The following is a 16,052-nucleotide window of genomic DNA, read 5'->3' as shown; positions in this document are numbered from 1 at the left end:
TGCCATGCTCCTTCGCAAGTGTAATTTTTCTGTTAAACTTACTTCATCTGATATTAGGTTGCAGCAGTTTCTTTAGGTTAGCGTTTGACTGGTATGATGTTTTCTAGCCTTCTCTTCATTTTTATCTTTTGGTTTTACATATGCTTCATCTGCACAGCTGTATCAGGTAAGTTTAATTCACTGATATTTATTGTAGGTTATATAACATTTAACCAGCCTTTTGGGTGTGGATGCCTGAGTTGGCCGATCCGCACTAGATTCTGTCAACACCTTGCACTTTGCCTTGATCTTACTTGTCATGGTAGAGAACAACAAGCACTTTTTTGTCCTAAAGTAAGGATGAAGGAGAAGCAGCAAGGATGACTTCTAACAACTCTTTTCTTAGTAACCCCCCGCAGCTTTGCCTTGCTGCCGCTTGCCTTAGGTCAAAGCTGCATTCCTCCAACACCAGCCAAAACAGCCCCTTCACCCATGGGTTTCTCACAGAGGGGTTATGTATGTCCCTCAACTTCGTTTTGAAGGAGGGAAGCAGTCATTCTGCCACTTCACCATCACGGCATCTTATTAAAAAATATGTCATTCTCATTAGCAATCAAAGAAACTGAATTAAAAAAATACAGCGCACCACTTGTATTACCACCTTGGCAAGCATTGTTTTAAAATGAAAATTCCCAAACTTAACAAAGATTTGACTAAATGGGCCTTTTCACACACTGCTGGTGAGTTCTAAGGAGACATCACCTATTTTGTAATACGTATCAAAGATCTTATTGTGAATAAATTCTTTCACACAGCACCACATTTATATTTAATGACAAAAGTATCGCTATTCTGTTTATGACAATTAAAAACTGAAAGCAACATAAAGTTTTGTATGGGGATTTTTTACATACTTGTGGTATGTCTAGAAAGTGGAATACTCTGTAGCCATTCAAAGAAATTTTTAAAGACCAAATATGAAATATAAAATGGAGTACATTAAAGTAAAAGTGCTTATATCTTGACTGATGAAACTGTAAATGACTTAAGTTTTCTTCTTTTTACTTGAGTTTTCTAAATATTCTCTAGTGAATACACACTATTATATTTTACTAACAGATTACTTCCTTTATATCACATATCCTGAAAGTCCCCCTAACCACGGAAGATAGAACTAATATAATCAACAACTTGAAGTAAAAGACTAGTGGATTAGCCCTCCAGCACCTTTTGCATTTTAACCGGTAATTTTGTCTTGCAAAAGAAGACACTCTGACAATGGTGGACATACCAGGTAGTTTCAGGCTTCCCAAGTGATGCAGTGGGTAAAGAGTGTCTGCGATGCAGGAGATACACGTTAGATCCCTTGGTTAGGAACATCCCCTGAAGGAGGAAGTGGCAACCCATCCCAGTATTCTTCCCTGGAGAATGCTGTGGACAGAGAAGCCTGGCAAGCTACAGTCCATAGGGTTGCAAAGAGTCAGACACGACTGAAGCGAGCATGCATGCACACACCAAGTACTGTCAGGATATAGAATAACCCTCACATCTATAAATCAATTCATATGTCATATGCCATCTTTCTACTCAGGAGAGAACATATCTCTACGCCCCCCCACAATTTCTCTCTCAAAATGTGTGTATATACACACAATTACGTACATAAATCATGCATTTATCACACACACACACAATGGGAGACACAGAAGGGGAGACAGAGAAAGGGGGAGACAGGGTAGTTCACCCTGAAATTCACTGGCTGTAAACTTGGCACCAGAGAGGGTGAGAAAGCAAGTCCTGCTCAGATAAACATTGAGTACACGTCCTCTATGATTCCTATCATGAAAGTCTTGACTGAAACACACCTGCCTAGAACCAGGCATTCAATCACCACCACTCTTTTGGAGTAGAGGTTCTTTGGGCCCTTTAATAGGTCCATGGGGCATCATAATGTTCACAAAATACTAAAATGATGTTAACTAATGACTCGAAACTATTATAACATTGTTTTATCTTCTACCTTAAATGTATTCATCTTATTCACTAGGAATTTCATTTTTAAAAAGAGGTAATTTTGTACAACCTGGAAAGAAAGCATGAATTTCGATTAACTAATCCAGTTACTCAGTTGCTATGCTTTGGGCATATCTACTACAGAGAACTGCTAGGCATTTTCCTTCCTTTTGTAGCAATATAGCTGAATCTAGAGAAGCAATACATTAAAAGAAAAGAGTGAGGGATGCAAAGAGATAATCCATCCAGGGGCCTTTATCCCATGGCCACCACCCTTAGCCAGGCCAGGATCATTTAAGATGGGACAACTGTAGTGAATGCTTGAGGACTTCTGCGAGGCTAGTCTTGGTACCCTCCATCTTTCACAAGCTGGCCAGATTTACCCTTTGCAAATGCACCTCTGATTCCATTACTCCTCAGTTTAAAGTTCTTGAATGACCACCCATTGCCTTAGGATAAACTGCAAATTGCTAACTTGTCTTAGAAAAGATCTAACTTCTGCCTGCATCTCCACTGTCCATTTACCCCATTCTGCCCGTACCAGACTTACTAGTTAGCTCCCAAAGTGCACTTTGCTCTCTCATGTCTTCATCCTTTTCTGACTGGTGATGGCTCATGTGAGAAGAGCTATAATTGAGGTCTGTATTAGCTATGAGAGTACAGAGTCTGTGCATGCAGAAGCTGAGAAAAGCATCAGAAAACAGGTAACACTTGAGAGGCTCTTAAGGCTCCTGTAAACACTGTACTTAATTCAATGCCAACATTTATGCAAAGATTCGCAGACTAGAAATTAAATAACATGTATTTCAGTTTCCTTATTATATAACATAAGGAGTTAAGGTCAGTGCTGTGAACATTTTCATCCAGTCAACATTTATTTAAGGAATATTTATCAAGTGCCGCTAAAACGCCAGATACTCTTTGTAGGTCCTGGAGACATAATGAAATATTGAACAAGTAGCAGTCCCTGATTTCACATATCTAACACCCTAGAGTAGAGTCAACCAATTAACAAATAGGCAACATAAGCCAAGTAGTAGATTATTAAGAAGAAAAACAAAACAGTACCAGAAGTATGTATGTGTGGAGAGTTGCTGTTTTATACAGGATGTTAGGAAAGGCGCCTCTGAGAGGTTGCATTTAAAAGAGACCTGAATGAAGAGAAGAAAGGAGCCCTGAAGCCCTCTTGGAGGTGTGTTTAAGGCCATGGAGATGTCAGTTACTCTGAGCCTGAACATATTCAACAGGCTGAAGAGCAGCGGGGAGAACAGGGAGTGATGAGGAGAGAGGCGGCTGGGGTCTGATCCACTCTAGGGCCATGCAGTCCTTGGAAAGAACTTGAGTTCTATTCTAATGATGAAGGAAAGTCAGAGGAGCATTTTAAAAAGTAGAGTATCTTGATCTGATTATTCACCCATGAATAGTTTATAAATGGCAGACCCTGGGGGAAGAACTAGGATGGGTGTATGTCCAGGTTTTCCAGGGGCAGTCTTAGTTTATATGCACGTCCTTCACTCTCCAAAGTAGGAAGACAGCCTATAATTCATAGAGAAATGCAGAGCTATGAAAGTAAGATCTACTTTATTGAGAAGTGAGCTAATGGCTCACTTAGATGGAAAATTCCTCCTCTGTATAGTGAGGGAGACTGACTGCACAGTGTGACTTCACATACCTCTGGTCAGACACTCTACCTGCCATCAAGCCTTCAATAGAGGCTTAGGACAGCTGAAACCAGTCTTAAAGAGACCATGGATGGTTACAGTATGCAGAAAGAATTAAGTGTTACTGAATGCAGACACTGCACTAATGCCTTGATTTTTCCTCAGAGCCAGGCACATTGTTAGGCATATATCAGATCCTCACTCAGTATTTTCCAAAAAATGGTTAAAAAAACTTGAATAACTTCAGACTCTGAAACTTAAAAATACAAAAGTAGGGTTTTCTTCACTAATTTTATTAGGCTGATACAGTATAATAACTGAGGGATAATATGTAACATAAAACATTTTACTGCATTCTATCATTTTAGTGAAGTGTGACTTATATTACATTGTTTTTGTACCTGGTATTTCTGTCTATAAATGTGCTTAATTTTTCAATGAATAATTAATAAGTTAATGAACCACATCATTTCTTAAGACATAAAGCTAACTGCTATAGTTATAAAATTACTCAGATGACATTTTATTATGGAAATTATAACACTGTGATTTCTCTCCTTACTGTTACATGTGTGAGGCCACATTCAATGGTTGTTCATAATAAGTGAAATAGTCATATTCAGAAATAGTCTGTGCTATATGTGGTCAAAGTTTAGTCAAATGTTAAACATAACAACAGTCATGGGTTTTTACCGACTGTCTCCATAATGTAATTTTGTTTCTTTATGTTGGCAATCCCCATCTGTTCTTAGACTGTAAACTTTGATCTAGGCTAGAAGGTAAAGGAGCTCCTCAGATAAAATGCTTAAGATATTACAGAACCAGTGACAACATACCATTGTAGTTTTCTTCTTCCACTAGTTTTTCTTAATTAATGTCATTGACACCTGTTCAGAGTGAAACATGTCTCTTTGCAAAGACTCTTGAGATGAACAGAAAAATCAACAAGAAGACCATGGGCTATTTAGCTTTTGTAACACTCCCAATTTAGGCTACTCATCCATTAACATTGGATTTAGAAAATTTGCTGGAATGACTTTTCTTTTGATAAAAAAAAAAGACACTTTCCTCCTCATATTCTAAAGTCCAGTCCTCAGGTTTTTTGCCGTGGTCACTCTGTCCACCCCTCCACTGACGTGCTTTCACATACAAAGGTGCTCATCATCATTCAGGGCTGGCTATACAGTGGGTACAGTACAGGCTATTTTTCTGAGCTTCTAAAAGTAATAAGTTTGCCTTGAGAAAATGGATGAAACCCCTCGTGTCTATAGTGGATGCTCTGGTGCTGTTTCAGGTATGTTTCAGGTATGTTTCAGGTATGGCAGGGTAGAACGAGCTCTGATCTGTGGGCTAACATGAGAAACTTGAGATTCTAGCTTGATTCTCCCCCTGGCTGGCTATGGGGCTTTGAATGAGTTATCGGAGTTCTCAGATTGTGTCAGCTCCCTCATTTCTAAAATAAAAAGGATTGCAATGCATGATCTCTAAGGTCTTTCCTAGCTTTGAAATTTTTTTTAATGCTCTATTTAGTTTAGAAATAGAGGCCTTTCTTGTGGCTTTCTTATGACCTGGTGCTTTAAACCCTTTTGCCTTGCAGCTGAGGCTCTATAAAGTTAAATGTTCATTCTTGCGTATGCCATGGTTTATTAGAAATGAGTGTCAGGAAATGTGGAGAATCCTATATTTAACATCTCAGAATTGGATACTAGTTTGATATAAATAGCAAGCTGTTATCCAAGTAGATTACAATGGATTTACTATCAAGCAAATTAAATCACTGGGGACAGATGTGTTTTTAGAATTGTCTGAGACAATCAATCTGTGAGGAGAAAATTTTTGGTAGCTGCCAAGCTGTCCTGTATAATTCAAAGATATGTCACCCAAGCACTTCCTTTTCGGTGGCCAATAGAGAGTGTTTGCAGGGAAGGAATGATCAGAATAGGGCAGGTGTATGCTATTCTAAATTGTATACTACAGGCTTTTGGGAAATTGTGAAGCATTTGGAAGAATGAGCAAGAATCAGTAGAAAGTAAAACAGGAAGAAACATGATGGATAACAAAATGTGCAAGAAAGAGACAAAGGAGTGGGAAATAACTGAAAGTCATACTGTGTGGTTAATGAAATATCTGAATTTTATGATAGAAGAAAATGAAAGCAAATGGTAGGAGGGAACTGCCCAAGGTCATGAGCAAGAAAGATGATCTGAATGCATTAGAATGGAAGGAAAATGGTGGAGTTGGAGAACACCTGTGATGAGAATGTGGTAACTGCACAGAAGAGGGAGTAAGAATATGAATGTTAAAAAAAGAAAAGAATACATATAGAATCAATATATGTATGGAAAAAAAGATACTTTTTTTTCAAAATGATTTCCCAGTGAGACTGACAAAACTGGCATTTTGTATCGATGCTGCAGTAACCAAAATTTAATGACTGTTTAGTTAATGTTTTTTCTCCCTTGGAGAAAAGTGTTATTTCAATAAAAGATGTTTGTCATTATATTAAAGATCTAAACATGAAAAATAAAAATTTAAAAATACTAGAAGTAATTATAGGAAAATATTATGATCCTAGGAAGTGAAACAGTTTCCTAAAACACAAGACTGATATATTTTCCTTCATAATTATAAACTTATCTATATAAAAATATACTGTTAAACATAAAAAGACAAGAAAATGTAAGTTATTTGCAACATGTATAACAGACAATTACTATTCAGAATATATACAAATATTTCCTACAAACCAATGGAATAGACAAATTTTTTAAAGGTTCATATAAAACTAAATAGAAGATATGTATGAATAAAAGGTTTTGTAAAAGCGCTTTGCCAGTGAGATTTGGGTAATTGCTACTAATGATAATAGGTCTTCAAATGAAAGACACGGTAGTCTTTGCCCAATGAGAACCTTGTTTGTTCTCTGACCCAGATTATAAGATTCTATCACTAATCAGAGTTGTTTGTATTTGACAGAAATGGAGTCAGCAAACTTATTCTGTAAGGACCGGAGAGTAAATATTTCAGGCTTTACAGCCACTAGTTTCCTAGTGCTCCTATAATAAATTACCACAAACTTAGTGGCTGAAAACTACACAAATTTGTATTTCAGATTTGGAAGTCACAAGTCCCAGAATCCCAGTGTTGGCAGGGCTGTGCTCCTCTTGGAGGCTTCAGGGGAGAATCCATTCCCTTGTGTTTTCCAGCTCCAAGACCACCTGCATTCCTTAGATTACAGCCCCTTCTTTCCTCTTCAAAGACAGTAGCACAACATCTTGATATCTCTCTCCTCTTCTGACCCTGATACTGGGCTCACCCAGATAACCCAGGATGATTTTTCCATCTCAAATCCTTAATCACATCTGCAAAGCCTCTTAAGCCATGTAAATTAACATCCACAAATTCCTAGAATTAGGACAAGGGTATCTTTGGAGGCTATTATTCTGTCCACCATGTGGGTCCTTTGGTCTCTCGTTGCAGTTACTCAACTCTGACATTGCGGTAAAGCAGCCACAGACAACACGTGAAATCAGTCGGTGTGGCTGGGTCCTTCTAAATCTCATTGACAAAAACAGGATTTTCAGAACTGTCCCATGGGCTCTCATTTGCAAACCCCGGGAGGATCCGCTGGAGAAGGGTTAGGCTACCTACTCCAGGATTCTTGGCTTCCCTTGTGGCTCAGCTGGCTGTATCTGGCTGTATTGTGGGAGACCTGTGTTCAAACCCTGGGTTGGGAAGATCCCCAGGAGAAGGGAAAGGCTACCTACTCCAGTATTCTGGCCTCGAGAATTCCATGGACTATACAGTCCATGGGGTTGCAAAGAGTCGGACATGACTGAGAAACTTTCACTTTCATTTTTCACTCTCAAGGGTAGATTAAAAAAGCAGGAACAAATCTAACATAAAAAATTAGAGGTTTACACAAGCATTCAAAGAGCCAAAAAGAAGGAAGGAAAGCGAGGACTCTGCAGGCTTTCAGAATATCTAGAAGGGCAGGAGTCCCAAGGAAAGAGATGATCTTGACTGTCTACAGTGTCGTTGCTTTGGTTTGTATTTTGGAAGAAGCCTGGAAGCCATGCCTGCTCAGCCTTCACTCACATCTGCCCTCAGTTATGCTGAGTTGGTGGAATGTAATTTCCTGGGTTTTAGCTCCTTGCTGAGAGAGCTTTGAAGGGAGTGGGTGGTACTCCGTATCATTAGATAATACCTGACAAACATCGTGAGCTTTGGTGTAAAAAAAATTATAATTTCAAATAAGCATGGAGAGATGCCATGAAATGGCAGATTCATCAGAGAAATACTTGTTGGAAAATGAATGGAATTTTCAGCCAGACTCTTTTCCCAGTTCCGCAGTTTGGCTGATTATACATTATAAGCATGTGACAGTGTCTGTCTTTGTTTTCACCAACTGGACATAAGCAATCTGCTCTGACAGCTTTGAGATCAGCCACAACTAGACCTCAATCCTGTCTCTACCTCTTTCTATCTATGTGACCTCGGTAACTGCCTTGGTCTCACATTCATCAGTAAGATGTTTGTGACAGTATCTATCATATGATTTGGATAGGAAGAGAATAAGATAATGTATGTAAAGTGCCTGGTATGAAATTGATGCTAAATAAATAACCATTACCATTCACACTTCCTTTATAACTCATGGGACTGAATATCTTAGAGACTTTTAAATAAAGGATGGGTTCTCCATTAAATATTCTTACTAGAGAAAATTCCTCAATTTTTTTTTTCTTTTTCCTTCACTGACTCCCCTTGCCCCTAGCTGTTCTTATCCCACCCCTCCCTCAGGTACAGTGGCTCACCTATTTCTTTGATATCTGGGTGATAAGCCACTACCGGGTTGACTGAATGGACCAGGTCATCCTTGAAGGAGACGGAGGTCTCATTTTGGCTTCAAGTCCCTGACACATCGTCCAATAAAGTTTTACTGTCAATCAAGCTTTACACTCAGTCTAGCTGAAGTCTGATCCACATTTGATTCAGTTTTCCTGTACAGACCCTGTGATGAAGACACTACAGGGGAGTGGTGAGTGGTACAATTCATACACCAAACTCTACCTTGTACTTTAAACAACTGCCTTGAGACATGAGACATTTTCTGTTTTTATATTGGTTAATAATGACTTTCGTTTAAAAGTTTATTAACATAAAGCTAAAAAAATGCTTTACGTTCTGATTATTCAAAGATACATAAAAACTACACCAAAAATAATTGTTCGGTTCTTTAACAAGGTGTGTGTCTTTATAACAATTTGATGGACGGTTATAATACAGAGTTGCAATAGCTTACGATGTAGAAAGGAAAGCTACCATGTGAGAATATGCATTTATGCATTTTACTTCTCTGATACATTACACATTGTGTCAACCAAAGTTTCTACTTTCGTTATTCTCCTTATAGGTGAGAAAAACTGAAGATACACAACTTGCCCAAGGGTCTTACAATTGATCGTAACAGTGTGCTAAGAACTAGCCAGAGACAGAAACTGAAGAAATACTCAGCTTTGCTGTTTATGGTCCTCATCCTACATCCAGCTCTTTATCATCATTTTTGGGCTAGGCCCAGAAAGGTCTTTCACATATCCATGCCCAGGAGCTCCTGACAGTCTCCTGCACAAAGGAGCCCTGTGGTGAGTTGGAAATCAGCAGCAAAGCTAAGCTGAGAAACCCCCCACTGCCAATCAGCCCAGAGGCAAGGTTAAGTGAAGAATGTGCTGTCAGCCCCTGGCATTTCCCCTGTAGAGGAAACCGGGTGCTGGCTAATAGAGGCCAGAGGTCTGCATGGCCTTAGGAAGAATTCGGGGGTTGATGATTGAGCAGTAGAAGGGAGAGGATCTAGCCTAAGGGAGGCTAGTAAACCTCTCCTATGAAGCAGAAAATCAGCCGGAACAACCCACTCGTAAGTAATAAACTGGCATTAATAACTTAGCCTAGCTGACTCTGCATTACCGTGTACATTCTCTTAAGCTAACTGAAAGATGAGCTTATCTGTGGGCATATCTACAATTATACATTGCCTACAAAAGAATATTTACAAGATCTATCTTTTTGCATTTATTTGGCGTTAATATGTAGCTAAGAATCAGTAAGAACCACCACAAGAGTGTTGAGAAAAATTAAAACTTACGTTGCTGGGCCTTTATAAGATTTAACTTTCTCTCCCAAACACTGAGTTGAAGATATGGTAGCAGAAGTTCTTCCCCCGAATTTCTAACTTGAGGCAGTGTATTTCAACCAGTTAGCATACCAAATCAGGCATCAACCAGAATCCTAAAGCTGGAACTATGATTAGTTTTCTGTAAATTAATTTCAGAGTCTCGAGCTCCTCATGAGAAATATAGAAATCTACCTAATTTATAAGGTCACTGGTCATTGAAAAGGCCAAATTATAAAGGAACTGTGAGAACATTTAGAGAATTTCTAAAGTGTTAGAAAAGGGTAGGTTTCCTCATAATAGAAATCTACATTAAACTGACTTACGCATAGACCGGTTAGGTTGAAAATATGCAGGTAATGCAATCCACAGATGAGTTATTGCTTCTGAGGGAGACTTCCAATTTAGATTTGCAAACCCAAATATGATGCAAGAACACTTTCTAGATGGATTGAGAATATCGTAAAAGGCCATGAGCAGATATAAAAGTAAACTGCACTTGAGTTCATTTAGAGGGAAGTGGCTACAGGGTGCCAGGCATTATGGTATTAAGCTCGATTTTATTCAACATCTTTATTCATCATCCAGAAGATGAGCGAAACAGCACATTAATTAAATCTGCAGATGGTGCTAAACAGAGAGACATTTCAGAGTCCATTGTGGGCAAAGTTAACAATATAAAAAGACTCGATTTAAAAGGATGCAGAGCAGAACACTAATGAGTATTACTGTTGGTACAATAAAGGTTCAAAGTACACCTGAAGTGGAATATGAAATGCTGCTAAAGGCCTGGAACAGGGTGATAACAATTAGTGATGATAAGGACACAAATTAAAATATTATTGGCAGTAAAAAAGAGCTGTGTAACTCACTTTCTGTTTTTTTTCATGTCATGTTATTCCTTTGCTTGACATGCAGACACAATTCACTTCACAGACGAGGCACGCCAGATGAGATCAGGGTGTATAGTCGTCATGTGGGACTAGGAGCATAAAGGGACCTGACTGGATGGCCCCTCAAATGTGTATTCTCAGATGATCTCACCAAGCCAGCTCCTACTGGCCTGGTAAGTCATGGACTTCTTCCTTCCAGAACCTTGCTCCACAGTTTACCCTACATAAAGCTACCAGAATCACCTTACTCTAACACTGACATACCATGTCCCTGTTGAATAAGTGAACAAATAGCTCTTAATTAAGACCTCTATCACTCTTTTTTCCTCATTTAAAAAAAGTTAATATAGTTGTCAGAGTCTAAACAAAAACTATTCAATGCTCCTCCAAATACTTCCAAAAAAAATTGTTATATGCCATTTCCTCTAATTTTCTTCCCATACCTCTTAATTTATACCAGGCAAGGTCCTAAAAAGAATTAGATGCTACACTCAGAATACTTCAAGGGGGTTTAATTACAAAGGGGCTTCTCATAGAGGTATAGGTTTCAGGGAACCATGTATTTGGTACAGTTACCAAACTGTTTAATGTGAGGTTGACTATCAGGCACTCTAGATCTGAAGGGATGAGAACCTCTCAGAACCTAGAAGTCATGTAAGGCGGACAGCCTTGAGAGAAGCGGTGACATTTAGTACTGAGCATCAGGCAGCTTCGGGACTTTCCTGGTAGCTCAGATGGTAAAGAATTCACCTGCAATGCAGGAGACCTGGGTTCAGTCCCTGGGTTGGGAAGATCCCCTGGAGAAGGGAATGGCTACCCACTCCAGTATGCTTGCCTGAATTCTATGGACAGAGGAGCCTGGTAGGCTACAGTCCATGGGGTCACAAAGAGTTGGACATGACTGAACGACTTTCACATACATACATATCAGGCAACCAGAGACAATTTTGGTGGGAATGAATGAAGGTGATGGATACCTTGATTTCACTGTTGTCCCTCCACCCAATCACCTTTTAGAGCTCTCCACTGACCTAAGCAAAGCAGAAGCCAAAGAAAATAGAGGCCATTCACTTGGCCTTTATAGGTCACCCTCCCATGGCAGGGGAGAGAGCAGAGAAGGGTGGAGGCGCCAAGTGGCAGGTACCTGGCATAATATTCTCACCTAACACGTTGAGAAGATAAGAAGTTGGGGATGAGGATACAAGTAAGTGGGCCATCCTAACTATATCCTAGCTTTCTCCTGCCTGAGAATATAACAACAGGACCTATTAGTACTTGATTGATTTAACAAAATGTTGTCAACTCTGGCCAAAAGTTTGTTCTGTTACAACATACGTAAAATGCACAGAACATATAAAAGTATATATGCAATGCTTGGGTAACTCATAAAGAAATACAAATGAACACCCGGAACCCATAACATCTTAGAGAGACCACCATCCTTGCAGTGAAGTTGCTCTGTGTACCATCCCTGGCAACATCCTCCAACATTCACCAGAGACAAACACTACTCTGAATTGTTTCATTCTCTTGCTTTTCTTCATAGAGTTGATTTTAACCCTAAACAACATATTTTTTTTCTAATATTGCCAGTTTTTGAACTTGTTATGAGTAGTATCATATTAATGGGACTTGTTTTACAATCAGTGTTCTGAGATTCATCCATTTTGGTGCACAGAACTATTTACTTTTACTGTCATAGAGTGTTTTATCATATGAACTATTTTATATGATTTCACAACTACTTATTTATCCACCTTTGATGGACACATTTCACTTATAGTTTATTGCTGTTGGAAATTAAGTAATTATGATTGTCTTTATTCATGTCTCCTGGTACACATGTACAAAAGTTTCTCTAACATGTACTACCTAGGATTAATAATACTGGGTGACAGAATATGTGTATTTTAAACTTTATTACATAATTCCATAATTTTGCATCGATTTATTCTCCCAAGAGTAGCATTTAAGAGTTTCTATTGCTTCTCATCCCCACCAACTCTTAACTACATTATACAAATTTTTGAGCCCAGGGTGGGATGTGTGTACTTTTTTGTTTTGTGTGTACTTTTTAAGTTTTCAGGTGTGATTGCTAATGAGTTTGAGCATCTTTTTATTCTTGTATCCTCCTATGTGAAATATTTTTTCGTATGTGTTATTTGGGGGATATTATTTTTTTTTCTTAAATTGTGGAAGTTGTTTTTATGTTCTGGACATGAGTATTTTGGTGGTTATGTTGTAAATATCTCCTCCTTGGTTGTACATTTAAAGCTTCCTTTAATACCACTTTTCAGAACCAGAATTCTTAATTTTATTATAGTTAATTTTATTGATTGTTTCTTTTCTGGCTTATTCAATAAGTCTTTCCCTTTCTCAAAAGCATAAAAAGAATATTCTATATTGTTTCAAAAATTTAAGTTTTGCCTCTATATGTAAGTCTTTAATCCATTATATGCATTCTTTTCAATAATAATGTTTTTCTTGGCAATTCTTCCATATAAATTTTAAAATTTTTGTTGAGATTATGACTAAAACTGCAATGAATATTTAGATAGAATTGGAAAGAATATCATTAGGCTATTTAGTCTGTCTGTTTAGTAAAATTATATTTTCTATCCCTATTCTAGCAGCTAGAAATGCAAATGGCTTTTTTTGACACTTACTGATCTTTCTTATAGTAAAATAGTCAGTCTCTTATTAATTCAGACAATTTATTGAAAATTTGGGGTTTTGAATGTAGGAGAAATCTTTTAAAAATAGTTTTATTTCACTCCAATCCTTATAATTTTGCTCCTTTTTCTTGTTTTATTATGCTGTTTAGGAGTTCCAGTATTTTGAGTTAGATGAGACAATCATAGACATGCTCATCTTGTTCCTAAAGTGAAAAAGAATGCATCTAACTTTTTACCATAGGGTAGAATTTTTACTCTAAGCCCAATATTTTGAGACTGGGACTTTATAATTAATCTACATCACTTATATGTCAATTCAGGAATTACTTTTGTTGAGAAATATTGACAGTTAATATTGCAGACTTGTAGCTCAGTCAGTAAAGAATCTGCCTGCAGTGCAGGAGAGCCGGGTTCAATCCCTAGGTCGGGAAGATCTCCTGGAGACGGAAATGGCAAGCCACTCTAATATTCTTGCCTGGAGAATTCCATTGACAGAGGAGCCTGGTAGGCTACAGTTCATGCGATTATAAGAGTTGGACATGACTTAGCAACTAAAGAGAGAGAGACAGAGATTGCAGCAGTTGGTGCTACTGAAGCCTAAACTTAATCTTATGAATCAGTTCAGTTGCTCAGTAGTGTCCAACTCTTTGTGACCCCATGAACTGCAGCATGCCAGGCCTCCCTGTCCATCACTAACTCTCAGAGTTTATGCAAGCTCATGTCCATTGAGTCAGTGATGCCATCTAACCATCTCACCATCCCCTTTTCCTCCTGCCTTCAATCTTTCCCAACATCAGGGGCTTTTCAAATGAGTCAGCTCTCCGCATCAGGTGGCCAAAGTACTGGAGTTTCAGCTTCAATATCAGTCCTTCCAATGAACACCCAGGACTGATCTCCTTTAGGATGGACTGTTTGGAGCTCTTTGCAGTCCAAGGGACTCTCAAGAGTCTTCTCCAACATGACAGTTCAAAAACATCAATTTTTCTGTGCTCAGCTTTCTTTATAGTCCAACTCTCACATCCATACATGACTACTGGAAAAACCCTAGCCTTGACTAGACAGACCTTTGTTGACAAAGTAATGGCTCTGCTTTTTAATATGCTATCTAGGTTGGTCATAACTTTCCTTACAAGGAGTAAGTGTCTTTTAATTTTATAGCTGCAACCACCATCTGCACTGATTTTGGAGCCCAGAAAAATCACTGGAAAAAGTGGAAAAAAGTCAGTGGAAAAAGTCAGCCACTATTTCCCCATCTATTTCCCATGAAGTGATGGTACCAGATGCCATGATCTTAATTTTCTGAATGTTGAGCTTTAAGCCAACTTTTTCACTCTCCTCTTTCACTTCCATCAAGAGACTTTTTAGTTCCTCTTCACTTTTTACCATAAGGGTGGTGTCATTTGCATATCTGAAGTTATTGATATTTCTCCTGGAAGTTTTGATTCCAGCTTGTGCTTCTTCCAGCCCAGCGTTTCTCATGATGTGCTCTGCATATAAGTTAAATAAGCAGGGTGACAACATACAGCCTTGACGTACTCCTTTTCCTATTTGGAACCAGTCTGTTGTTCCATGTCCAGTTCTAACTGTTGCTTCCTGATCTGCATACAGGTTTCTCAAGAGGCAGATCAGGTGGTCTGGTATTTCCATCTCTTTTAGAATTTTCCACAGCATATTGTGATCCACACAGTCAAAGGCTCTGGCATAGTCAATAAAGCAGAAATAGATTTTCTGAAACTCTCTTGCTTTTTCAATGATCCAACCAATGTTGGCATATTCAAACAGATTTGTAAGAAAACTGGGAGAACTAAATATGTAAATCTTTTCTCTTCAGCCCTCTCTCTCCCATCCCTGAGGGCCCTAATCCACCTCACTCTGTTATTATTATCACCACTTTATTTGAAGAATAGAGTTGCCATTGTTTGATATGGTAAAGATTGTGGGAGCAATAGGTTTGAGGGTAAAACATCAGGAGTTCATTTTTTAAGTTTAACCAAAACTTCTTTTTAACTATTTAACTGGTAACATCAGATAGATAGCCAAGTGCAGAGTCTGGAGTTCAGACTAGAGGTCCAGGTTAGCATTGAAAATTGGCTAACATAAGTTTTTTTTTTTTTTTTTTAACATCAGCTTTTATAGATGGCATTTAAAGCCATAAGACTGAATGGAATCACCTAGGAGCAAGTAAAGACAAAGTAGAAAGAACCAAAGACTGAGGACTGGGAACTCATAATTTAAGATATGACATACAAAATGAACAAAGGAAGCTGAGGAAGAGACATCTTTGAAGAAAGAGAATGAAGAACACATGGTTCTCCTTAAGTCAAGTTCTGAGTCCATTCCAAGGAGGAGGGTGAAGTCATCTAGGTCAAAAGATGCCAATGGGTCAAGTAATGGGATTGAGAACTGAGCACTGGACAGTTCACAACACAAAGGTGATTAGTAACCTTCGTATTGTTTGGTAAAAATCACTGATGACAGGTTCAAGAAAGAACAGGGAGACAGGATATTATTCTGTGTATAGCTGTGTGATCTGATGCTTTCACTTATTAAAAATAGTTTCTGTGTGCTTAAACATTCTTTTATAACACCAGTTTCAATGGCTGGATAGTACTCAAGTGTAGATGTTCTGCAGTATATTTAATTAATTCCATGTGTTTGAATA

At 38.3% G+C, this 16,052-nt stretch overlaps 2 long non-coding RNA genes across 5 annotated transcripts in view; one reads left to right on the top strand and one right to left on the bottom strand.

Annotated features, from left to right (window-relative positions):
* Positions 1-16,052, bottom strand: part of LOC110136914 (uncharacterized) — a 489,873-nt gene that overhangs the window by 244,643 nt on the left and 229,178 nt on the right. The window lies entirely within an intron of this gene.
* LOC110136915 (uncharacterized) lies at positions 131-15,971 on the top strand. Its single transcript, XR_002313776.2, has 4 exons — positions 131-166; positions 9,070-9,298; positions 10,741-10,888; positions 15,518-15,971. It is a non-coding gene; the product is annotated as an uncharacterized lncRNA (long non-coding RNA).

Source organism: Odocoileus virginianus, chromosome 16 (genome assembly GCF_023699985.2).
Source record: "Odocoileus virginianus isolate 20LAN1187 ecotype Illinois chromosome 16, Ovbor_1.2, whole genome shotgun sequence".
Classification (NCBI taxonomy): Eukaryota; Metazoa; Chordata; class Mammalia; order Artiodactyla; family Cervidae; genus Odocoileus; species Odocoileus virginianus.
Note: the sequence above shows the minus strand (reverse complement) of the source record. Positions and strands in the feature narration are given on the sequence as shown.